Source organism: Microtus pennsylvanicus, chromosome 3, assembly GCF_037038515.1.
Source record: "Microtus pennsylvanicus isolate mMicPen1 chromosome 3, mMicPen1.hap1, whole genome shotgun sequence".
Lineage (NCBI taxonomy): Eukaryota > Metazoa > Chordata > Mammalia > Rodentia > Cricetidae > Microtus > Microtus pennsylvanicus.
In genome coordinates this window covers 47,333,341-47,345,827 of record NC_134581.1, presented here as the reverse complement: position 1 = coordinate 47,345,827, position 12,487 = coordinate 47,333,341, and positions in this window count along the sequence as shown.

The window sequence follows — 12,487 nt, the reverse complement described above, 5'->3', positions numbered from 1 at the left end:
GGCTAGATACACCTCTGAGTGATTCTGGTGCATACACTCAGCTAAGCACCCTACATCAAAACTTCTGTGTCTACTGCTCATTCCTCATCCCCCTTTCTCATTTAGAATTCATGGTTTATAATATTTTCTGGGAGAATGAAATTAATGGCTGTTTTCTGACTTCGTCTTTCCATTTGTAGGTACGTAGACACAAAACCTTGTACTGACATACGGAAGGCAGTTTTGGGTGGAGGCATGCTTAAATGTGTGAGTTGGTCAGCTTCTCAGAGTAGGATGAATGTGTGTGTGTCTGTATGTGCAGGTGTGTATGTGTGGCATAAATACATTTTCAAGATGAGTTACACGGTCGTAGGGGACAAAATATTATGGTGTGAAAATTTATGGCATAAGGAAAACAGTTCCTTGGAAGAAGAATATCAAACAGTCATAATAAGTCTTCAGTGAGGTGTGTAGGGAGGAAACCAGGAGTAATGTCATACAGAAGGTTGTGGTATTGATTTATTTTTAGTTAGGAGACATTAAATTTCACATTTGTTCTGACAAGTGAAAACAGTAACTACTAATTAATGGGACCGACAATGACAATGGCCTCTTACTGCCAGAGATCTAGAAACTTCACTGAAGTGAAAAAATGCTGAGTTTTGTTTTGATGGGTGCCTATACCTCCTGGCCCTGTTTGGATTCTGCGGCTGTGTCGAGTGGCCCTGCCTAGGTTAGCCAGGGGTCAATGTCAGAAAATAAGGAACAATCAAAGAGGTTGATGCTAAAGAGGAAGGAATACATGACCATGAGAGACTTGTGCAGAAGTCTCCTTGGTGTGCTTTTAAAGCTGGTCACATTTTAATAGGTCAAAGAGCACAAAGGACAGTTCCAGGTTCTTAGGAATTCTTCCCTCTCTCCTACACCACCAGCAGCTGCAAGAGCCTCAGGGGATGGTGGTGCACTTCACTGGTCTTGTTGCTCTTGGTGTTTTGGGGTGGGGACTTAGTTCAAGGTCACAGCTCTAGGATCCCTGACCATAGGTGAGGTACAGTCTGTTCAATTCACAGACTTCAGAAAAGGACAGTACTAAATTTTATTACATTGATTTATTTTGTGTGCATGTGTGACTGTCTGCATGTGTATATGTGCGTATACCCACATCACGGTATGATTATGGAAGTCAGAGGACAGCAGAGAAGATGAGTTCTCTGAGGATGATTTTTTTTCTAGTTCCATCCCTTTGCCTGCAAATTTCATAATGTCATTTTTTTTTAACCACCGAGTAATACTCCATTGTGTAAATGTATCACATTTTCTTTATCCAGTTCTTCAGTTGAGGGGCATCTAGGCTGGTTCTAGGTTCTGGCTATTATGAATAATGCTGCTATGAACATAGTTAGCAAGTGTCCTTCTGATATGATTGAGCATCCTTTGGGTATATGCTCAAGATTGATATAGCCGGGTCTTGAGGTAGATTGATTCCCAATTTTCTGAAAAACCACCAAACTGATTTCCAAAGCATCCTGAGTGAAGTAACCTAGACCCAGAAAGACAAACATGGTATGTAACTCACTCATAAGGGGATAGTGGATGTAAAGCAAAGGACAACCAGGCTACAATCCACAGCCCCAGTAAAGAAAGGTAACAAAGAGGACCCCAAGAAGGATACATGGATTTCCATGGGAAGGGGAAACAGATGAGATCTCCTGGGTAAACTGGAGGTAGGGGTGGTGATAATGGAGGGGAGGAGATGGAGGGATGGAAACTTGTTAACAGAGAACCTTCATTCAGTAACTGATGGAAGCAGATGCATAGATCCACAGTCAAGCTCTGGGCGCTCAGATGACGAGAGGGAGTAGGGATTATATGAGCAAGAGGTCAAGATCATGGTGGGGAAACCCACAGAGACAGCTGACCTGAGCTTGTCGGAGTTCATGACTATAAACCAACAGCTAGGGAGCCGGCATGGGATGGACCTAGGCCCTCTGCATGTGGGTGACAGTTGTGTAGCTTGGTCTGTTTGTGGGGCTCCTAGCAGTGGGGTTAGGACTGGTCCCTAGCATGTGTACTGGCTTTTTGGAGCCTATTCCTTCCCATGAAGGGAAGCCTTGCCTGGCCTTGAAGCAGGGGGAGGAGCTTGGACCTGCATCACATAATACGACAGGCTTTGTTGACTCCCATGGGAGGCCTGCCTCTTTCTGAATGGATGAGGAGGTTGATGGGAGGTAGAAGGAGGAGACAGGAAGAGAGGAGGGAGGGGAAACTGTGATTGGTATGTAAAATAAATGAAAAAAATTAAACAAATGAAAGTGGGTTCTCTTCTCAATCAGGTGGGCTCTGGGGATCCAACTTTGGTTTTCAGATTTGGCAGCAAGTGCCTTTATATGCTGAGCCCTCTTGCTAGTCCATGTGTCAAATTAAAAATAAAAGTATCCTCCCTTGGGTTGGAGAGACAGCTCAGCTGTTAAAGGCTAGGCTCATAACCAAAAATATGAGTGCCCTCTCTCAATCATTTAGGTGACAGCAATGGGACAGTCACTAGGTCAGTAGACTCTTTAGAGGAAACAGACTCAGGCTGGGGAATTTAACAGAAGCTTTTTAACCTGTGAAATTGGTCACATGGGTGGCCCCTGGGCCCTCTTGGGCTGCTGGGAAGAAAAGCCAGGTGTTGACATAGAGAGGGCTTCAGAGAGAGGCAGGAGAGTAAAGAGACAGCGGAATGGAGGAGGTGCTGAGGTAGAAATGGAGGTAGCTGTGGTCCAGCTTCCTGCCTCGTTTCCTTTGGTCTCTGTCTTAGGGTGTCTATTGCTGTGATAGAACACCTATGACCAAAAGCATCTTGGGGAGGTGTTGCGGAATATTCCTTTATGCCATGTGAACATGCGCCACTGTGACTGGTTTAATAAAGAGCTGAATGCCATTAGCTAGATGGGACTTCTGGGGACCAAGAGGACTCCGAGAGGAGGGAAGGAGGAGTCACCAGCTGGACACAGAGGGAGTAAGACATACCGGAGGAGAGGTAAAAGCCAGGAGCCTCATGGCAGCACATAGATGAATAGAGATTGGCTAATTTAAGTTGGAAGAGCTAGTGGGACAAGCCTAAGCTATAGGCTGAGCTTTCGTAATTAATAATAAGTCTCTGTGTCAATTTTTGTGAGCTGCCCCCCCCCCAATCTACCTGCAGGGAGGAAAGAGTTTATTTGATTGCACTTCTATATCATAGTTCACCATCACAGAAAGGCAGGGCACAAAGCAGGGCAGAAACCCGGAAGCAGGAGCCGGGTTTATAGTTATAGAGGAGCCGGTTATAGAGGAGTGCTGCTTACTGATTTGGTGCTCATGGTCTGCTTTTTTTTTTTTTTTTAATAAAACTCAGGACTACCTGCCCAGGGGTGGCTCCATCCAAAGTGGTCTGGACCCTTTCACATCAGTCATCAAGAAAGATCCATGGCAGACTTGCTTCACGGGTCAGTTTTAGAAAGATATTTTCTCAATTAAGATTCCTTCTTCCCAGATATGTCTGGGTTTATGTAAAGTTGACGAAGCTAACCAGCACAGTTACCGTCAGCATTTCCCACTAACTGGCAGAACCTGGATGGCAGATTGATGAGGGAGTTGAGGGCAGGGAGGGTGGGGAGAAGATCTGAGGGCAACAGGTGGTGAGCGGCCCAGGCAGGTCTCTCAGCTCGCCCTTCTCGCTTGCTTCTGCTCCAAGATGCTTTCTTCCTTCTTGGTGAGTAAGAGCAGGGAAAGTTCCTTTCTCTCATTGTGTGTAAGAGTCACAAGTGGTCCCTGACTCTTACAGCCTTTCATAGCCTTGAGGTGGGAACAGGGAGCCTCTTTGTCTCCAGCTGACCCTGTCACGCCAGGTTGCCGCATCACTTTCCCAGTGAGGATGGATGTGGGGTGAGGAGGGATAAGCCGTTAGCGTTCTAGGGAGAACGGGGTGATGAAAGACATGGATTCAGCCCAGAAGGAGCCACATGTTGCTCCAGATGCAAATACATCGTACCTTTATTAAATGCATCCATCATTGAGCTCCGTAAGGACGGGCCTTTGTGACGTCATCAGAACGCTGCTAGCTTTCTTGGGCAGTTCAGCTTGATCTCACACGAGCTGCTGAGAGACTCGGTTTCGCAACGCATGTATGGATGGAGGCTTTATACCGTTAGTCGTGAAAGCAAGGTTCTTAGGAATCCTTGAGAGATTGTTTTGAGTGTTTCATACAGTAAATTAATGAGGGTCTATAGCTTATCAAGTTGATAAACACAGAGTTTATATTGTTTTCTGGCATGTTAATAAAATACTATTTGTTAGGATTCAGGCATTTCGCTGGCACTTGTCACCTGGCAGGATGTACCCAGGCAGTACTCTGGTCAGCCCAGGGTCCTAGTCTGTATGCAGGTGCAAAAGGTCCCTTTAAGAGACAAGTTCCGCCTACTCCTGCTCGCTTCCTTTCTGCCATTTCTCTGAGGAGGCAGCTTTCTGTCTCTCTCTTCTTTCTCTTTCCCTCTGTCTCTGCATCTCTCTTTCTCTCTCTCTACCGTTCTCTCTTTCTTTTCTCATTCCTTTCATCTCAGTAAACTCCACACTCAAGCTCTGTCTGTATGGTGTACTGCCCATGGTCCTTACCCACCATGGGTCCCAACTCGTTCTATAATAATAACACTGTTTCTCTCCTAAACATATATTGGCCAGTCAGCCCTCTTTGGGCATAGTCTTCAATTGGTAACCTCCCTTGCCGTACTTACTGCCGAGCCACGTTATGTAGGGATGATATCGTCAATGTAACCACCACCTATCAATGTCACAAACCCCTTTGTTGGGTCGACGTCCTTGTTTGTAATGACTCCTCGCTGCTGCTTTAGGATGCTTGTTGCTTCGTTCTTTGTGTGATAGTCTCAGAACTCCGTGGTGGGGGCCGGTAAACATACCGATGCTCCGCTCTCAGAAAACACCAGGTGATGCTTTTTGTCTCAACGGTTGGAACTGTTTTTGTTCTCTGGGAACCCACAAGCAAGATCTTCCCATCATTATGAATTACTGATGTGAATTCCAGGAAGCAAGATAACGTGTTATCATACCACATCATGACTGTGTGTACTGGCAACAGAAATCTGAAAAATTGGACTTTAAGTTTGGGGTTGATATTCTTAGTTTTGGCAATATTTCTGACAGGAAAGCCAGAGCTGGCATGTGCTAAGGATGCTGTCAGGGACCAGAGCTGCCTCTGCCATTTGGCTCCACTTTGAGTGGAAAGATGGCTTCTTCCCCTTTGGCTTACAACAAAACCAAAGACAAACCTTTGCAAGTCTGTTTTACAGAGCTCTTAGAGTTTAAATCTTAGAGATTAAACTCAGGGTGTTGTACAAATGCTCTACCAATGGAATAAGCTCCCAGTCTCTCTCTTTTGTCTGAGCATCCCAGGTAGCAAGAATTGGCCATACCTACTTTTCTGCAATATGATTGGAACAATAATCATAAGTAGTTTAATTGGTTGGTTTGGAGGCAGATCTCCAAGGATACTCTCCAACAGTCCTTCTCACCGAGGACTGGACAAAGTCAGGCTGGGAATGTAGGTTAGTAGGTAGGGAATTTACCTAGCCAGGCTTTTGATCCCCAACGCTGCAAAAACCTGGTGTAGTGGCAGACAGCCTGGCAGCCCAGCACCCAGGAAGTAGAGGCAGGAGGATCAGGAGTTCAAGGTCTTGTTGGGCCGTATAGCGAGATCCTTGCCTGTTTAAACACTAAGGAGAAACCCATCTCAAAAAAACAAAACAAACAAACAAAAAACCAAAACCAAAACAAGAACAAAAACCCTATAATCTTAAAAAAAATAAACAAAGCCAAAACCTCAAAATCAAACCAAACCAACTAACCAAAACAAACAAACCAATAAAAAAACAAAGATGAGCTTTAATTTATAATATTCAGTTTTGTTCGCTTTTGAAGCTATTTCACTTACATACATGTTTTACATCAGTTAGTCTTTTTTGTCTTATTTCACTCATGGTCTGAATTTTGGCTCAGATGACTCTTGTCTGCCCTCAGTCCTAACCTAAGCTGGCCCTTTCACAGAGTGACATCTGCATGGTGTGGTTTGGTTGGCCACTGCCAAGTCTGCTGGAGAAAAGACTTAACAACAGATCCTGGACTCAGCCCAGCGAGCTACAGTCCAAGGGCTAGGTACTTAGAAAATGCATTTTTAATAAGCTGGGAAAGTAAATGTCATGGCCATTAAACATTCAGAACCACTATCCTAGAGAGTCACTTTCCACCAAGAACAAATTTGTTCTCTCACTTGCCGTTCTTTCCAGGCCAATAGTATTCTAGGAGAAATGATGCTTTGTTTCCTGTGGTACAGCAGAGTAGTTCCTTAGTAGTCCCATCCTGTGTTACAGTAAAGTGCTTCCCTAGTAGTCCCATCCTGTGTTACAGTAAAGTGCTTCCCCAACATGAGGTTCATCCTGGGCTACACCAAAGGGATTTCAGCTTCTGGCCTTTGAAAGTAGTTTTGTATATCCTGGAAACCCCTAAATCAGTGGTTCTCAACCTTCCCAATACTGTGACTCTTTAAGATAGTTCCTCATGTTGAGGTGACTCCCAACCAAAAAATTATTTTGTTGCTTGCTACTTCATAACTAACTTTGCTACTATTATGAATAGTAATGTAAATATCTGATATGAATGATATCTGATACAAACCCCTGTGAAATAGTCATTAGACCCCAAAGGGGTCATGACCTACAGGCGGAGAAACGCTCGCTGCTCTAGAGTGATTGTGTTAGCAAATGTGGTCGGTGGAACTGTTTTGCTTGTGAGATGATACAGCATGCATGGTTGTGGGTGGAGATATGCTTTCTGGATCCTCACACAATTGATTGTTCTAAGGACTTAGAGCTGCCGTATGCAAGGCCTGGGGAATGGGGTGTCTGATTTGTTTCTATCAGGGTGGATGCTGTAGCAAAAGTTCTGCTAAGAAATGTGAAGGGACCTGAAAGATGGCTCAGCAGTTAAGGGAGCCTGCTGCTCTTCCAAAGGACAGGAGTTTGATTCCCAGCAAGGATGTCAGGCAGTGAACAACTGTATGCAGCTCCAGCTCTAGGGATTCAAAGCCCTCTTCTGGGCTCTGTGAGCATGTGTGTGTGTGTGTGTGTGTGTGTGTTCACACACATACAGACATAGACACACATACGTGTATACACAGACAGCCATATAACACATAAACAAAATGTAAAGTAAATTTAAAAACTAGACAAGAAGCTCTATTGTGTGGATGGTAGAAAAGGGGAGGGGAATGAGTTGCAGGTCAGACATGGGAGCACAGTTAGCAACTGACTAGACGTGAGAAAGAGAAGATGTCGCTGAGGTGGGAAAGACAAAGTTTTTGAGTTCTCTTCCTCAGCAGAATTTGCGCTAATGCCAAATTAGCATTCCCTTCAAGCGACATCTCCCCCTCCACCTGACTGGCTTCTCTGTGATTCCTGGCTTTGCTCCTGTGAGGGAGACTCAGGGCTACCTCACTGCTGGTTTCAGCTCCCGTCTCTCTCGTCTGGGATTCCCTCAGCACTCTCTCACTGCCCTTACCAACGTCAGAAATGGCCTTCACTCAGAGAATACCTTCTGTCCCCCCGTGATGTGTTGATTGACTTGTATCAGCCTGACACAAACTGGACAGATCTTGAGAGAGGGAATCTCAGCTGAGAAATTGCCTCCGTCAGACTGTCCCAGTGGGCATGCCTATGAGGCCTATTCTTGATTAATGACTGCTGTGGGGTGGCATTCGGACAGGTGGTGCTGGCAGGGGGCATATAAGGAAGAAGGGTGAGCGAGCCAGTCAGCAGTGTTCCCTCATGGTTCCTTTCTCTGCTCCTGCCTCAGTTTCTCTCGTGATGGGCGACAATGGGGCATGGAGGTCAAACAAATCCTTTCCTTCCCCAGTTGTTTTGGTCATGGTGTTTGTCACAGCAACAGAAAGCGATCTCAGGCAGATGCCTTGGAGGTCCTAAACTCTGTCCCTGTATTGAAATACTGGCCTTGTGGATTCATCTTCTCTCTTGAATTCTGCTGACCTTTCTGGTTATTTCTGAATCTTGCCAGCTTCTCTTTCACCGCAAGCCACCAAATGTCAGCATCACTCGGCAGGCTGGACTTTCACCCCTTCTGTCTCCGCGTTACTTAAGACAGTCTATTTCTAAGGCTTAGAAAGCATGGAGCCACAGCTCAGTGTTACAATAGTATGAGATGTCACTACTATACCAAGAACAGACCTCCTGACCTTGACTGTGACGGGTAACCCTGGAAACGCTCCTTTGCTGATGGATAAAGATAAGATGTTTACGATCACACCTGACACAACCACGAGCCAAGGCACCTGTCGTCATCCATCACAGTGCTGAGAGGGAAATTAGATGTAAAACCACTCAGTGTACCCTGAGCTGGGAGGTTCTGGCTGCCAAGGAGTGGTGGCAGGATGACAGGATGGTAATCAAAGGTGCCTTTGGGAATTAGAGCTAGACCACATGACTTCAGAAGTGTAACAGCAGTCTTCTTAGGAGGCACGGCAGCTCCAGGGAAGGCTGGGATTATGTTCCCCCAGAGATGCCCTGGCTGAGCTCCTCCCCTAACGGGCATATTCATAACATCATGCTCCTCCCCTAACGGGCTTATTCATGACATCACACCCCTACCATACTGGGCATGTCCATAGCATCATGCTCCTCCCCTAATGGGCACACCCACAGCATCATGTTCCTTTTGAACTGCCATGAAAAGTACATTGTGGGTACTAAAGTTTGAAGTGGATCCTTAACTTTTCTTCTACTAGCTTGATGGTTTTAGGTCTGAAATTTAGGCCTTTAATATATTTCAAGTTTTTTTTTTTTAAAAAAAGGTTTATTTACTTGTGTGTGGCATGAGAGAGAGGGGGAGAAAGATACTAGTGTATCACATAAGTGCAGTGCTGACATCGGCCAGAGGAGGGCGTTAGAGCTCCTGAAACTGGAGTTATGGGAGCGTGTGAACCACCATATGGCTGTTGGGAACCCAAGCTGAGTCCTCTGCTGGAGCACTCAGTGCTCTTAGTCTCTGAGCCATCTCGGCAGCCCCTTGAGCTGTTTTTTTTTTTTCTAAAAAGGGTAGAAGATAACAGTCAAGTTTCTGTCTTGTGCATATGAATGTTTAGTTTCCCTGGCAGTAAATACTGAAGAGATTGCTTTCTCTAATATCTGTTTTTGGCAAGTTGGTTGAAAGTGAGTTGGCTGTAATGCTTTTTTCCTCCTTGAGACCTCTAAAGTGAAAATTATAAAATAAAAAAATTACAAAATCAGAAAAAGGAAAAATTACAAAATCAAAAAAAAAAGAAAATTTACAAAATCTTGATGAGAGAAATTGAAGAGGACACACACAAAAATGGCCGGCTTCCCTGGGCTCATAGATTGGAAGTATAAATGTTGTTAACAATAGTGCAGCTTTTTCTTGTGCAAGTTTGCTTACATTGGCTGCCTTGTTTGCCTTTTTGTGAACTGCCTTTGAGACTTTTTTTGTCGCTGTTGTTTTTAGAATAGGGCTGGATATAAATAAGTGGATTAACCTATATACAAATGGGGAAGTCACAGATATGTGGGTGTGCTGTCTCTTGCTCTTCTTCTGGGTCTCCTCGCGGCTTGGACCAGAACTCTCCTGCCAACGCTTGCAAGGAGAATCCTCTGCTCTGGCCCCCAGGCCATGTCCTGGCACATTCTGAAGCGCAGCTCCTTTTCTCCTCTGGAAGATTCCACAAATAATTTCTTTTTTTTTTTTAACATTTAAAATGTTTGGGGTTTATGGTTGTTTTGTCTGTGCGTATATATGTGTACCATGTGCATGCAATGCCTGTCAAGGTCACAAGAGGTCATCATATCTGGGACTGGGGTTACAGACAGTTGTGAACCAACATGTGCATGCTGGGAGTTGAACCTGGGTCCTTTGGAAGAGCAGCCAGTGTTTTTAAAATGCTGAGTTGTCTCTCTGGCCATGTGGATAACATTTTTAAAGAGTCACAAAGAGCAATCAGGGTTCCCTGCCCTGTGGGAAGTCCAAGGACCACCCACCTCCATCCAGGTCTAGTAAGGTGAGCATCCAAACTGCCTAGGCTCCCACAAAGCCAGGAAATGGGAGGCGGTGGCGGGGAAGAGACAGAAATCTTTAATAAATAAATAAATACATTTTAAAAAAAAGAGTCACAAAAAGAATTCACTGTTCCTTCTTACTTGGTCTCTGAGGTCCCTTTAGACTTTTAAACGCTGTGAGTACCCTCGGCTGCTGTTATGTATACCTATGGAGCCTTGGTGTGGCAGCTTCTAAATGTCTCAGGAATCATGTATGGAGGTTACCAGGAAGGAGGGGATGAAAGATACAAGGAAGGTTTTGAATCAAGTGTATCTCCTTGTCTGGTGTGGAATTTTCCAGGTCCTCTCTGAATAATGTCATCTCCTTGACTTCCTACTCACGTTAATCTGTTTTTATAGTACAGTTTCTCTTTGCTTCCATTTTCAAAATTAGTTACAAGGAGGCTATGAGTCACTAGGAGGCAAGAAAATTAAAATTCTTCATGGAGTACAAAGTGTTCAGAATCATAAAAATTATGGCTGCAGGGCTCAGGAGGTGGCTCAGTCAGTGAAGTGTTTACCTTGTACTTGTTAGGGTTCAAGTTCAAACACTGGAACTGGTGTAAAAGCCAGATGTATGGTGCATGCATGTAATCCTGTAGGAGGGAGGAAGAGACAGGCAGATTCCTGGAGGTCATTGGGTGTCAATCTGGTTGAATCAGTGAGTCCCAGTTCCTAGTGAGAGACCCTGTTTCATGAGAAACATTGGACAGCACCTGAGGGATGACATCCAAGTTTATCTTCTTACACCACATGTACACACATGCACCTGCATACACATGAGTTCATAGGCACACACAGTCATAGAATTCAGAATATGGACCGTGTAGGTAGAGGCTGCTTGTTAGTTTCCTGGGCTCCCAGACCCAAAATAATCACACAGAAACTAAGTTGATTGCAATGCTGTTTGGCCAGCAGCTTAAATATATTTCTAGCTAGCTCTTACATCTTAAATTAACCCATTTATATTATTTATTTTACCATGAGGCTCATGGTTTACTGGTAAAGGTTCTCCAGCGTCTGTCTCCTTCAGCTGCCACGTGACATCTCTCTGACTCCGCCTACTCTGTCTATATATCAGATTTCCTGCCTGGCTATATTGTGCTCTGCTATAGGCCCAAAGCAGCTTCTTTATTAACTAATGGTAATAAAACATATTCACAACATACAGAGGGGAATCCCATATCACTTCTGTATTTTAGGATTAGATAAACCAAGGCACACCATGTGACTAGGCTCCACTGGGTTGGAAAATTTGGAAGTGGCCTTTGCTTTGAGTTTCTCCCTCCTCAGGCGTGCATCCCTAGGGACACCAGTCCCCTGCACAGCAACAGCCTCAGAGGCCACCTCATGGGAGAGTTTGCAGAGTCACAAAATGAACGAGAGGTAAATTTGTAATGTGTTTGTTGGTGACAATCTCTGTACAAATATAAAACATTGTTCTTGTGACTTGGTCGTGTTCACTGCTCACAAGTGAACCCTAAAGATACCCTGGCGTGTGGGAGGTAGCTTTGTGGGTGTCTGTGACTATCAGCCCAGAACCAGAAATAGCACTGGGGCTCCGTGGAGTTGCTTAGCAATGCAAATGGATGTGGGATGAGAATAAAGTTCCTTAGCAGAACTAAGGCTGTTTACTAGAAGTGGAGATGCATCCTGGCTGGCTTTCCAGCCTCATCTGCAGTGGTAGCAGCTGCGCCCTCTGAACTTGATGTCTAGAACACCCCTTGGCACGAGGGACCCCTGAAGAGGTCACTCATCCTCTGAACCCACTGGGGTGTGGATTTGAGAGTTTGCTTTCTCCCTGAAGGATATGGCCTCTAGTGTGACATGGAGCCATAGCATGTAACACACATCTCTCAGGAGCACGGGCGAACACGTGTCAACATGAGGGAGAATTACTAGTTACAGATATCTCTGTGCTGGTTACGTGAATATGTTGGTTTGTCTTACAGTCACGTGCGATAATTATCCTGCCAACTTGACAGATGACAAAGCAGAGGGAGAAAAATTGGCTTGTCACGTCATAGACAGATTGGGGGCAGAGCAGTGCCTTTTCCTTTCTACTAAATCCCCAAGGAGCAGCCTGCCTGGTGCCGTGGGCTAGGGTGGCGGGCGAGTGTGTGACCAGCTCCAGCAAATCAATCTTGAATTGAGTTTAGAGGGTTTTAGTGAAAGTCGGAGGCAGACAAGCTTTTTCAACAGACTGGCTTCTGAAGAGCTGCTGTCTCACGGAGGCATTATCATCTCTCAGATGCCAGCAGCTGACAGGCAGGGTCCTGGGGAGTAGAAGGAAGCAGGGTGAGCAAGCCAGTCAGCAGTGTTCCCTCATGGTTCCTTTCTCTGCTCCAGCCTCAGTT